This window comes from Eumetopias jubatus, unplaced genomic scaffold (assembly GCF_037043125.1).
Source record: "Eumetopias jubatus isolate StellerSeaLion01/CBP00866 unplaced genomic scaffold, mEumJub1_p1.0 scaffold_12, whole genome shotgun sequence".
Lineage (NCBI taxonomy): Eukaryota > Metazoa > Chordata > Mammalia > Carnivora > Otariidae > Eumetopias > Eumetopias jubatus.
Window position 1 is genome coordinate 96,064,660 of NW_028274818.1, and position 14,337 is coordinate 96,078,996.

Below are 14,337 nucleotides of genomic sequence, written 5' to 3' on the forward strand. Positions count from 1 at the left end.
TAAATAAATAAAATAAATAAATAAATAAAAGCATACACTGAAACATGTCTTTTTCTTAAAAATGTTGGAGTCGAAGATCATGCTTCTGAGCTGATTAATTTTTTCTTGATATAGAAAATAACATTTATCTAGTTGTTTCTAGGCAGCACAAGACCATTGAGCTCTCCAAGAACCCAATCTGAGACTTGCAAAGCTGCCAAAATATTTTAAGACAAATGAGAATATGTTAACATACATGTTGTCAACTGTTTCAGAGATAATAAGTTTCTAATGAGCCACAAGAGCCCTGTGGGATTAAGGATGTAAATTTCAAAATCTAGATTCCTTCCTGTATTATATTTGGCTGGAGTTCTGTTTTCTCTGAATGTGAAAATACCAACTCATAATTTCTCAAGAGGGATACTTATTACGTTATTAAAAACAATGAATTACCTTACAGGATAAATAACAGCAAGCCAAGCATAGACCAATGATGAAAGTTTGTCATGAACTAAGGATTGTGATTAATCCAATTTTGTTCATTTGACTAGAATTGGAAGGAGAAAGGAAAAAAGGGAAGGATGGATTATATTACATAGTTTATAGTGGGTTTACAGAAAGAAGGAAGAATAAATTGATTTGGGTTTACAGTGAAATTTGAACTCACAACCAGGGGTTGTGAGACTAATCTTTTAACCTTTGTATGCACAGACACACACACACACATTTTGAAGAAAACGATAAGCAGTGGCGCCTGGGTGGCTCAGTCAGTTAAGCGGCTGCCTTCCGCTCAGGTCATGATCCCAGGGTCCTGGAATCGAGCCCCACATCGGGCTCCCTGCTCGGCGGAGAGCCTGCTTCTCCCTCTCCCTCTGTCTGCCGCTCTGCCTACTTGTGCTCTCTCTCTATCTCTATTAAATAAATAAAAATCTTTAAAAAAAAAAAAAAACGATAGGCAAAAGCAACACCTAAAGTCTGCAGTGCCTAATATAGTGCTTATTAGCACATAATATGGTCATTAGTACATGTTTCTGGAGATTGTTTAAAATTCTCTTATTTTGGTTTTTTCTTAACATTTTATTTATTCATTTGAGACACAGAGATATAGAGGGAGAGGGAGAAGCAGGCTCCCTGCTGAGCCAGGAGCCCGATGTGGGGCTCAATCCCAGGACCCTGGAATCATGACCTGAGCCAAAGGCAGACCCTTAACCATCTGAGCCACCCAGGTGCCCCAAAATTCTCTTATTTTGAAAGAAGGTTTTGAGTTAAAGCAGGGGTTGGCACTTTACAGCCCACAGGCCAAATCTGGCCTGTGATCTGCCTTTGTAAATAAAGTTTTATTAGAGCTCACTGTGTTCATTTATTTATATATTGTCTGTGTTTCTGCACTATGGTTGCAGAATTGAGTAGTTTGGCAAGTGACTATATGTCCCACAAAGCCTAAAATATGTACTCACTGGCCTTTTACAGAGTAGGTGGCCAACCCCTGAGTGTAATCCTCAGTTTCAGCCATATACAAATTGTATATTTCTTATAATCCAATGAGCTTTGTAAAGGTAATATATTTGTTGTGTTGAAAAATGTTTTGATCCCCTGATTTTCCCCAACTTTTTCGTACTTAAAGAAAAATTTGAAGAACATCTTACACTTTTAACATAGATTAGGTAAAATTTTGCCATGTTTGCTTCATCTGTTCATCTCTCTCCGTGTACATGTATACATACATGCCTTTATTTTTTTTTTTTTGCTGCTACTGTTGAATTATTTGAAAGTTACAGATATTGTGCTCCTTCAGCATACACCTCTAAGAATGAGAGCGTTTTTCTACGTAACCCATTGTTTTAAAATTTAAAGACACACGTAAGGGCTTTTTGTTTGTGTGTAAGGGCTATACAACTGTCTTTTCTGTAGCACTTTGTTCATCTCTGTGTTCCCATTTATAAACTGTAGAAATTCTAAGTATTGTACATTAGTTATCTATTGCTTACTTGTGGTAGCCTGAATAATGAATGGCCCCCTAACGATTTCCATGTCCTAATCCCTGAAATCTGTGTATATGTAACCTTACATGGCAGAGGACTTTGCAGATGTAACTGAGGAATTAAAAATGTATCCTATATTATGTGATGGGCTCAGTGTAATCACAAGGGTCCTTGTAAGAGGGAGGCAGGAGAGTTAAAAGCAAAGGAGGTGGTAAGTAATAAGAGAAATGTGACAGTACCACAGCTCACATTGAAAATGGCAGGGCTCAGAGTATTCACACCCAATTTCAAAGCCATCAACTCCTTTTTTTTTTTTTTTAAACAATCCTTCCCTTACTTTCTCTCTCCTTTTGCATTTTACTATAATTATCAAGAAAAAACTTGGTGGCATCTTCAACGCTTTGCTTGGAAATCTCTTTAGCTGGACTATCCAGTTCATTTGCCTCATTTTCTACTTTCTGTATAACTGCAAGTGACAGGGTTGCTGAACTTTCTGTTACTACATAACAAAGATCCCCCTGCTTCCGATTTCTAATCAGATGTCCCTACCTTCCTTAAAACCTTATAGGCAGCCTCCTTAAAGTTCTTATAGCTACCTCCCACTGCCCAATTACAAAGAGAACCCTACGCATGACACCAAAATCTGTATTAGTTATCTACTGGCACTTGAAAATTTAAGGTGATTAGCAGCTCAAAACAGCAAGCATATTATCACACAGTTTCTGAGGACTAGGAATCCAGGTGCAGTTTATCTAGATGCTTCTAGTCCAGGCCTGTCGTGAGGTTGTAGTCACACTGTCAGCCAGAGTGGCAGGCATTTCAAGATTCAATTGGAAGAGGATCCCTTTCCAAACTCACTCATGTGACTGTTGGCAGGTCTCAAGTCCTTGTCGGTCACTGGTTGGAGATATCAGTTCTTTGGCACAGAGACCTCTGCATAAAGCTGTTCACCGCATGCAGCTGGCTTTCCTCAGAGCAAGGAAGCAAAGAGCAAGAGAGATTACGCAAGACAGAAGATAAAGACTTCTTGTGACCTAATCTCAGAAGTAACATCCCATCATTTCTGCCATATTCTAGTTGTTAGAAGCAAGTTACTAGATTCAGTTCACACTTAAAGGAAGGGGATTACACAGGTCATGGATACCCGGCCCGAAACATAGGGGCCCAATCTCAGAGGCTGCTTACCACAGATAACAAGACACTTGTGTTTCAGAATGGGCCACAAACACTTTTAGTGTGAAAACAGTTTATTAGAGAAAGTTTAATATTCTCCATAAGATCAAGCCACATTCAGAGTTTGGCCTCATAACATTTCTGAGAGTTTCTCCTGTAACTTGTAGAAGTTTGACCATCTGAAACCCTTAGGTAATCAGTCATTCTAGTCAAGTTTCGGGATAGATCTGTCCCAGACCAAATCTTAATTAATAATTTGGTGTAGAATTCCTTCTGTATTTGATCACATGCTTCCTTACCTTCTTAAATAAATTACTGACCATATTTTGAAATTTTATTTCATCAAAAGAAAATTAATCTTGTGTTATATAGAAAAAATGCTGCGTCCCCCTAACATAGGATATAGAATTGTCTCTTTTTTTTTTTTTTTTTGAGATTTTATTTATTTACTTTACAGAGAGAGAAAGAGACAGCGAGAGAGGGAACACAAGCAGGGGGATGTGGGAGAGGAGGGAGAAGCAGGCTTCCCGCTGAGCAAGGAGCCCGATGTGGGGCTCGATCCCAGGACCCTGGGATCATGACCTGAGCCAAAGGCAGACACTCAACGACTGAGCCACCCAGGCGCCCCTGTTGGTCTGTTTCTTAACTCAAGGCTTCCTGTCTGCCTTTTTAAAATTTGTGTCTTGTTTTATTTGTCACTTTGCAGTTATACTTGTCCATTGCCTATGTGTTTGCTGTATCTAATTGCTGTTAGTTGAAACTAAATAACTTAGGTTGAATAAAACCCTGTGTGAAGGAAAAGGGACCTGTGGAGGGTTGAATCTGCAGTCTGTACGTCACATTAATGATATTTATTAACTGCTGCTAGTTGCTCCCAGACTTTAGTTTACATTTTAGTTGTAAATTGTTACTACATATAGGTGAGGCTGCAGTAATGGTGAAGTGGTATTGGGCTTAGTGGGTCAGTTCCTAATTAATTTTATGAGAAAGCTGAAAGTGACCTGAGGACAAATAATCAGTATTGTGCATTGCTTGCTTCAGACAATATTCTAAAGCTTTTCTTTCTTGGATTTTTGAAACTTCTCAGGCAATTTAGGCAAAGTCTCCTCCCTTCTTTAGCTCTGTATTCTAGGTAATCTCACAATTAAAGGCTGCACTTATAGTTAATTATACCTCACTTCAAAAATCTGAACCTGATTTCAGACTATAAACCCAAAGCAGCAAATATAATTTACTTTTATATTTGAGTGATTTCTTTGGAAATTCTGTTTGTTGGCAGCCATAGCCTCTCAAATGGAAACACACTGTCACTACCACAAGTAAAAGCTATTAAGCTTTTAAATATGTGGAACTCACATTTTTATATGCATTTCTTTTAGACTTTATTAAGTGCTTTGCTCTGAGTGCCTCAAAAGCAGAGCAGTAACCTTTATAACTTGTTAAACACAGACCTGGAAGGCCTACTGGACAGGGTGAAGGTGGAACTGAGAAAGCAATCCCCCTTTGATACTCGGGCTTTGAGAAACTGCCTTCAAACTCACAAAGTATTAGAGCTCAGAGGGGAACAGTTTAAAACCTCTTAGTCTTTTCCTCATACCTCCAGTCTCTTGCAAATAATTGACAGTAAAGCTAAAGACTAGGGGAATATATGTCTCTCCTATCTTTTTTTATCTTTTTTTCTCTGTACGACATTTCTTTTCCAGTAGTGGTATGTTCCTCTATTTAGCAATTCCATAAATAGTGGTTTGCAGCCTCCAGACACAAGTTACCTACCTGGACTTCAGAGAATGTACATACTATGGGTGTACCTTCATACATGGAGAAAGAACACTGACCAAAAAAAAAACAAAAGAGCCAGCTGAGGAAGCACAACTGTAATTAGCCTCAGTCTTCATATACAGAATTTCAGTCAACTTTTTGTGCTTCAAAGCCGAGACGCACAGGATACTTGCAGAACTTCTCTAGCACGAAAGAAACCAAAAGAAAGAGAAAAGGAAATCACAGAGGAAATAAAAACAATGTAATGAGCAAAAGAAAATGTAAATGATAGGGCGCCTGGGTGGCTCAGTCGTTAAGCGTCTGCCTTCGGCTCAGGTCATGATCCCGGGGTCCTGGGATCGAGTCCCGAGTCGGGCTCCCTGCTCAGCGGGGAGTCTGCTTCTCCCTCTGCCTGCCACTCCCCCTGCTTGTGCTTTCTTTCTCTCTGACAAATGAGTGGATAAAATCTTTATTTTAAAAAAAAGGAAAGAACAAGATGGTTTAAAAAAAACAATTAAAAAATTTGGAAACAAAATAATATGAGAGCTGAAATTTAAAATCAGTAAAAGAAAAAATCAGTAAAGTTGAGAAAATCTCTTAGAAAGTAGAACAAAAGGACCAATAGATGACTTGGAGAGGAAAAAAAAATTAGAGGCTTTATTCAGGTGGTCCAGTATTTGACTAATTGGAGAAAAATAGGGGCACCTGGGTGGCTCAGTCATTGAGCATCTGCCTTCGACTCAGGTCATGGTCCCAGGGTCCTGGGATCGAGCCCCGCATTGGGCTCCCGGCTCAGCGGAGAGCCTGCTTCTTCCTCTCCCACTCCCCCTGCTTGTGTTCCCTCTCTCGCTGTGTCTTCTGTCAAATAAATAAAATGTTTAAAAAAAAAAAAAGTGATGATGAGGAAATTATCAATGTTGTAATATAAGGACATTTCCAGGAACAGAAGGACATGTATCTCCAGTATGAATGAAGAAAATGAGTCTCATCAAGACACATTATCATGTAATTATAGAACACTAGGGGTAAAAAAAAAGTCTTAAAGCTTCTAGAGTGAAAACAAAGGTCATATAGAAAGGACCAGGAATTAGAATCATATCAGCCTTGTCAACCCAAACATGGGAAACTAGAAGAGAGTGGAGCAATGCCATAATTTCAAAGAGAAAATTACTTATCTAGAATTACATAACCAGATAAACTTTCAGTCAAGTATTAGGATAAAATAAAGACATTTTCAGACATGCAAAATCACAAAAGATTTGCCTTTTTAAAAAAGATTGATTTATTTTAAAGAGAGAGGGGTTGGGGAGGGCAGAGGTAGAGAGAGAATCTCAAACAGACCCCCGCTGAGTGCAGAGACCGACACGGGGCTTGATCTCACGACCCTGACGCTCTGACCTGAGCTGAAATCAAGAGTTGGACACTTAACCGACTGAGCCAGCCAGGTGCCCCCAAAATTTGCTTCTTATACACCCTTTCTCAGGAGCTACTGAAGAGTGTACCAAAGATGATGGATTAACCAACTAAATGGAAGACCTGGGCAAGGAAATGGGAATCAAAACCAGAGAGGTATGAAGAATATCCAGGATAGATATTCTTGGAAAATCCCAAGACAACACCTGAGCAGGAAACCTAGAGAACAAGCAGTTCAGATGGAAGTAAACAGAGGGTTTCAGGAAGGATGTTTTGGGAAAGGGGAAAAAAGGAAAGAGGGAATGTAAATGCCAAGAATCATAGATTACCTAGAGCAGAAATCTCCCACTGAAGTAAGTACTGCTGGGAATGCATAAACTGTAAATGATGAATTGCCAGAGGCTCAGTGAGAGTTCAAAAAATTGAGAGTTTAAAAACCAGGGGCACAGTCTTAGGGGATCCCCCCAAACTCATGAATTTTACCTCCAGGAGCCCCACAAGGTTCTCTGGATGAAGATCAGAGAAAAATCCCCTGGTGCTCTGACAGAGGGAAGGGGAAAGTAACCATTTTAAAATAAGCTTGGGATACTAACAGCTTGCGTTCAAAGTAGACTATTTTGCCAAAGCCTAACCAGCTTGGGGGAAGGGAACTACCCAACTCTAGCCCCTCCAGCTTTTCTGTCTTCCTAAAGGGCAGGGAGGGGAAGCGGAGAAGCACTTAACAATGGTTACAGCCCAGGCACACAGACTCACTAAAATACTTAGATGTAATTATGGGAGTATAGAATACTTTCTCCCCCACCCCCCAAACACACATACCCTACCACCACACCAGGCAGGCTCTTGTATAATAACAGTGGATTACTACTAAAAGAACTGCAATGCTCAGATTCTGTTTTTAAAAGAAGTCTCTAGGGAAACCCCAGAACAACAAGTACAAAAACAAGGACACTTGAACAATTTTAGCCTCCGATATGTACAGCGCCAACAAACAGTGAACACAGGCTGATTCCTAGCCAGATAAACGTAAAACGTCACACTAAAGACTTACTTTGTCCCTTTTACTCAGTATATCATGTCCACTTCTAACAAAAAAAAGCTACAAGATGTGCTAAAAGGCAAAAAACAGTTGGAAGAGACAATAGAAAGTATTCAAACTGGATTCATATATGCCAGAAATTTTGGAATTATCAGACTGGGAATTTAAAGTAACTATGATGAATATGCTAAGGGCTGTTGATGGGAAAAGTGAATGTAAGCATAGAGATGGAACTAAGAAAGACTCAAAAGGAAATGCTATAGAGGGGCGCCTGGGTGGCTCAGTCTGTTAAATGCCTGCCTTCGGCTCAGGTCATGGTCCTGGGGTCCTGGGATCGAGCCCTGCATCAGGCTCCCTGCTCAGCGGGGTTTCTCCCTCTCCCTCTGCCCCTCTCTCCAACTCGTGCGTTCTCTCTTTCTCTCTCACTCTCTCTTTCAAATAAATCTTCTTTAAAAATCTCTTAAAAAAAAAAACGAAAAGGTTACATACTGTATGAGCCCAACTCTGTGACATTGTGAAAAGGCAGAAATGGAGACAGTGAAAAGATTGGGGGAAGGTAGGGAGGGATAAGTAATTGGAGCACAGGATTTTTATGATAATGGAACTATTCTGTATTTACTGTAATAGTGGATTCATGTCATTATGCATTCATCAAAACCCACAGAAAGTACAACACAAAAAGTGAACCCTAGTGCAAACTAAAGACTTTAATTAAGAACAGTCTATGACTACTACTGCATTAATTGTAACAAATGTACCACAGTAATGCAAGATTTTTTTTTAAAGATTTTATTTATTTATTTGAGACAGAATGAGAGAGAGCACATGAGAGGGGGGAGGGTCAGAGGGAGAAGCAGACTCCCCGCTGAGCGGGGAGCCTGATGCGGGACTCGATCCAGGGACTCCAGGATAATGACCTGAGCCGAAGGCAGTCGCTTAACCAACTGAGCCACCCAGGCGCCCAGTAATGCAAGATTTTAATGGGAACTGTAGGAGAGGGAGAGGACGTATATGGGGACTCTACTTTCTGCTCAGTTTTTCTGTAAACCTAAAACTGCTCTAAAAACTAGAGTCTACTAATCAAGAAATATATGAGGCTATTACTAACTTTAGCTAAAATAACAAATAAGCTGTGTAAGAAAATGTAAATATGTGACATTTATATTGTCATAATAGTGGAAACTTACAGAATGTGACTTTAACCAGAAATTATTATGTAATTTTTGAGAGAGTAGAGGAAGGGAAGTGTTGCAGACCTGGTATCCTCATCTCTCATAATAGAAAATGAGTAACAGAAGTGAACGTCCATGCTCCTATCTGAAGGCGTTTCCTTCCCTTAGGTACCCAAGTCCATCTCCCCACGTCTCCTGTATCATCAGATTTTGTTCTCCAGCAGGATCTTTCCCATCAACAAATATACCCTTAGTTCTTCTATCTTAACATTAACACACACACACCCATACTTCTTGATTCCAGTTGCCCTGCCATTTCATTGCTTCCCTTTACATCAAAACTGAAGTTTTCTGTACTCCCCGTCTCCAGTTCCTCTCCATTCTCTGACATCCACTCCATACAGAATTTTACAGCTACCATTCTATTTAATTTGCTCTTGTCAAATTGACGGTGACCTTCGTGTTGCTGTATCGAGTGGTCAGTTATCGTCTTACCTCCCAGCCTCTCTTGACACAATTGATTACTACCTCCTTGATAGGTTTCCTTCACTTGGTTTTAAGGACACCACTTTTTGGGCGCCTGGGTGGCTCAGTTGGTTAAGCGACTGCCTTCGGCTCAGGTCATGATCCTGGAGTCCCGGGATCGAGTCCCGCATTGGGCTCCCAGCTCAGCGGGGAGTCTGCTTCTCCCTCTGACCCTCCCCCCTCTCATGCTCTCTCTCACTCTCTCTCTCTCAAATAAATAAATAAAATCTTAAAAAAAAAAAAGACACCACCTTTTTAAAGTTTTCCTTCTGTGTTACTGGTAGCTTCTTTTCAGTCTTTGCTGTTTCTTCCTCTTCTCCCTGACCTCTTAATGCTAGAATGCCCCCATATCTCAGTCTTAAGCCCTCTGCTGTTGTGTCTCTACCCTGAGCCCCTGGGATATCTTATCAGGTATCAGGGCTTTAAATACCATCTGTAAGTTGATGATTTTCAAATTTATATATCCCAACCAAGACTTCTATGAACTCTAGGCTTGTATATCCAACTGGTGACTTGACACTTTCATTTGTTGTCTAATAGACATCTCAAGCTTAACATACCCAAAACTAAACTATTGATCTTCTTCCCCCTGAAAATATGCTGTAGCCAGAACATTTCCCAATTCAGTTAATGGCAACTCCATATTTCCACTTGGTACTGCTTAGGCCAAAAACCTTGGAATTATCCTTGACTCCCCTCTGCTTTCTCACATCCCACATCCAGTCTGTGTAATTAGGTGTAATTAGAAAAATAAAGATCCACAAACGTACCACTTCTCACCATCTCCTTATCATCCTCTCTTGTCTGGATTACTGCTATAACCTCCATACTTCTATCCTTGGCCCTCTACGATTTAAACAGAGCAATTAGGATGATCCTTTTAAAATGCAAGTTCAATCATGGTACCTATTTGCTTCCCATTTCACTACATTGGACAAAATACTTAATTTCTCTGTGACTTAGTTGCTTCATTTGTAAAATAGGAATAAATAATACCTCCCTCCAGAGATTGTGGGATTGAATGAGATAATACATAGGAAGCACCCACATAACACCAACCTGAGACAATAATGTTTACCTGCTGTTCTTATTATTTTTATTTCCCAATGCACCCTCCAAATCAGGAGCCTACTTTTGTCTCCTCATCATGCCTTTGGGGCTTGAGGTGAGAGGGTTCTGTAGGAATGTTTGGATTCTGAGTGCCTAGCTCATTGCTGTCAAGCACAATCCTCAGTCCATTAGTACCAGAGAACAGCATCTGTTCATTTAACCAAAGGAAATTCCATTCCTAACTTTGCTGTTTTTATAAGCAGTGTAGTGCTGGGTTTCCTTCACTAAATAGGAATTGCTTTGTCGGTAGAAAGTGTTCTTTTTGTTGGTACCATAGTTTCTATCTTTTGAAGCATTTGTTCCCTAAAGGATAATGAAAGGAGGCAGCTTCCCACTTACCTTTTGATTGAGCCTTTTATCCTAATGTCTTATCCTGACCCCTTTTTGGTTTTTTATTAAATTTGTGACATCATATAGTTAGGGGTGTTTTCCCCCCTTACAAGTCTTACCTCTCTGGAACTGTTGGTTCCTGGAAGACTTAAAATATTTCATGTTCCCGCTCATATTTTCTGTCATGCCTTGCTGGTTTTTATAGTGAACTGAGAAAAGGGAAGGTTTAACCATAAGATTTGCTAATGGTAATAAAAGACAAGACAGTGCTGGGTGGGGCCTTCTGAGCCTCACTCTGCCACTGACTCGCTATGTAACCCCCTGGGCTTTCATTGAACCTTCTGCTTGAATTCTAGCAGAAGAGGCTAGCTAAAAGAGAGGAGAGCCAGTTTCTGAGTCAGAGGATATGAGGAATATCAGAAAAATTGCTTAGGGACCTAACCCACTAAACTGGAAGAGGGACTAGGGCAAATCTGCCTTGTTCTGTTCAGTAATGCAGCCAGGGTACAGGATCCTAACTAAGCCTGAGTAGGGTATGCCCTAGGGGCTTGGAAGGTGGGGGCTGGGACACAGTTACGTGAATAGAGGGAGAAGGAAAGACACCTGAGAATCTGGTGTAAAAAAAAAAAAAAAAAACAAGAAAAACATCCTATTGGCTTGAGCCCCTGCGCTGGATATAGTGTCTGCTTGCAGACAGGCACCGTGGAAGTCAGAACTAACATGATACACAACTCCAGGGGCTTAGATACTTCTTGCATCAGAAAGCTGGAACAGTAATACAATGTTATATGTCAGTTATATCTCAGTAAAGTGGCGGTGGGAGAGGCACAGTGCAGGAAGCTGGAACAGTTTTTGGCCTGTGGTGATAAGGTAGAACAAAGAGGATTCTTCTTACATGCAGATTTTTTTAAAAGACTTTATTTATGTGACAGAGAGAGACGGTGAGAGAGGGAACACAAGCAGGGGGAGTGGGAGAGGGAGAAGCAGGCTTCCCGCCGAGCAGGGAGCCCGATGTGGGGCTCGATCCCAGGACCCTGGGATCATGACCTGAGCCGAAGGCAGACGCTTAACGACTGAGCCACCCAGGCGCCCCTTACATGCAGATTCTTCAGGGAGCAGCTAGGCCAGACCCCCTGTTGACCTGGGGTTATTTGAGGGTATGACAGAGATGGTGGTAGCTTTTGAAACAGTCCTAGTGGATGCAGTGTTATCCTGCACCCACCTTAGCTTCCATCGTGATGCATCTCTGAAGACTTTATCCAAAAGTCCAATGTCTCTGTTTTAAATTTAGGCGTCTAAGAGACCGTAAAGAATGGAGTAGGTTTTAGAAATTGCAGAGAAAGAGACAGGCAAAAGGTACAGTCATTTCAGAGGGAATGCTGCTACTTTTAGAAGTGGATCAGTCATCATATAACCAAGAAAGAATCCGTTAGGTTTGTGGGCTTTAGGAGTCACCACATAGAAGATTTTTTTTTTTGCTCGGAGAGGCTACTCAGTGACTCTCTTCCCAATAACCATCTGTAGTTTCTGACCATACTTTCTCAGGTTCAGCAGTTATCAAACTTTGGCTAATGGAGACCTTCTTTACTCTTGATTGGCACAAATAGTTCCCAGTTTGTTTCAGTGTTGAAACAAACATCCTTGTATTTAAAGTGTGTGTGTGTTAGCAGTAAATTTTTAGTATTAAGTTACTGGCTTGATTTGTTCAATTTTGTTCTTGAAGCATAACATGCAGAAAAATTACACAAATCGTAGCTCTATTAATGATACAAAACAAATACACCTAGGATGCCTGGGTGGCTCAGTCGGTTAAGCGTCTGCCTTCAACTTAGGTCATGATCCCAGGGTCCTGGGATCGAGCCCCACGTCAGGCTCCTTGCTCAGTGGGGAGCCTGCTTCTCCCTCTGCCTGTGCTTGCTCTCTCTTTGACAAATAAAAATCACTAAAAAAAAAATGAATACATCTTCACAATTGCTACCCATATCATGACAGAAAATTCCCAGCACCCTGAAAGCCTCTTTCATCTCCTTCCCAATCACTACCACTTCCCTCCTCCCCGGAGTAAACAGTATCCTGATTTCTAACATCATGAAGTTGTTTCGCCTTTTTAGAAACTTTAAGATATTTAAATGGAGCCATATATATCATTTTTAGGGGTGTGGCTTTTATCCCCCTCCTCATTATGTGTTGGGATTCATAGCAGTAGTTCATTTTTCTTTTTTAAGATTTTATTTATTTGTTAGAGAGAGCGTGGGCGAGAGAGAGAGTGAGCAAGGGTACAAGCAGGGGGAGCTGCAGGCAGAGGGAGAAGCAGGCTCCCTGCTGAGCAAGGAGCCTGATGCGGGACTCGATCCCAGGGCACTGGGATCATGACCTGAGCCGAAGGCAGACGCTTAACCGACTGAGCCACCCAGGCGTCCCAGAGTTCATTTTTCTTAATTGCTACTCAATATCGTTATATACCACATTTATTTATTCATTTTAATTGCATTGCTTGCAATGCCACGTTTATCATAAACCAAGTATCTGTACACAAGGGTCTGTTTCTAGGTTCTTCATTCTGTTTCATTAATATATTTGTCCATACTTGTACCAAAGCCTTACTATCTTCACTCTAACTTAATTATTATCTTTATTATTTTACGTAAATAATAATATATATTGTAGCATACATTTGTATATTATAACAATTATAACTTATATGTGTGTATATATCTAGCTGTATATTTGGCTTAATTATAGCTGTAATAATAAGTCTTTAATATCTAGTAGAGTAGGCCCCCCACTTTGTTCTTTTTAAGATTACTTTGATTATTCTTGGCCCTGTGCATTTCCATATAACTTTTACAATCAGCTTGAAATTACCCCTGCCCCCTCTGCCCAGAAAAGTATGCTGGAATTTTGATTGGAATTCCCTGAGGAGAATGAACATCTTTGCTATATTGAATCTTCCAATCCCTGGAAGTGGTATGTCTATTTTTTGGTCTTTCATTTCTCTCAGTAATGTTTTATAGTTTTCTGTGTAAAGATCTTATACATCTTGTGTTAGATTTATTCTTAGGTATCTGGTGGGTTTTTTTTTTTATGTTGTTATAAATGGTATTGTTTTTTAAAGTTATTTCCTTATTGTATTAAAACATAATTTTATATATTGAGAAGAGTAAGTTTTTAATTATAAGATTTTTATGAGGTTAAAAGTATATCATTTTAAGAATCATCTAATATTCAACTTATGGGAATATAGGGCACATTAAGAAAAGTAAATTTGGGGGGCACCTGGGTGGCTCAGTCAGTTAAGCGTCTGCCTTCGGCTCAGGTCATGATCCCAAGGTCCTGGGATTGAGCCCCACGTCCACCTCCCTGCTCAGCGGGCAGTCTGCTTGTCCCTCTCCTCCCTGCTCGTGCTCTCTCTCGCTATCTCTGCCGTCATCTCTGTGTCTCTCTTTCTCAAATAAATAAAATCTTTAACAACAACAACAACAACAAAAAAGTAAAGTAAATTTGGAATATATCTAAGATTTGTAAGGGTGGAGATTTTTAAAGGATATCAGGAGGAGCCTGTTCCTAAATTGTGTGAATTCTCTGTTGGTTGCTTGAGAGAGATGGCCCAGGGCTTGCTTTCTCTCTCAGCTCAAATGATTGGAGCTTGGAATGTTGGGATGCTTTTTTTCTTCTTCAGATTGAGCCCTCTCCCAGCCAGCCCGCATTTGGGAGCACTCAGGCAAATGTAGAACAGGTGGGACCAGAGTGAATGGGAATTTCACTTAGTCCTTCAATGCTAGCAGTTTTTAAACTGACAGGCTTCTCTCCCATTCTAAAACTCACCGAGAAGGAAGCAGTAAATCCATGCACCATT

General features: G+C 40.4%; 1 protein-coding gene across 1 annotated transcript in view; it reads left to right on the forward strand.

The window, feature by feature from the left end:
- Nucleotides 1-14,337, forward strand: part of TPST1 (tyrosylprotein sulfotransferase 1) — a 160,785-nt gene that overhangs the window by 141,186 nt on the left and 5,262 nt on the right. The window lies entirely within an intron of this gene.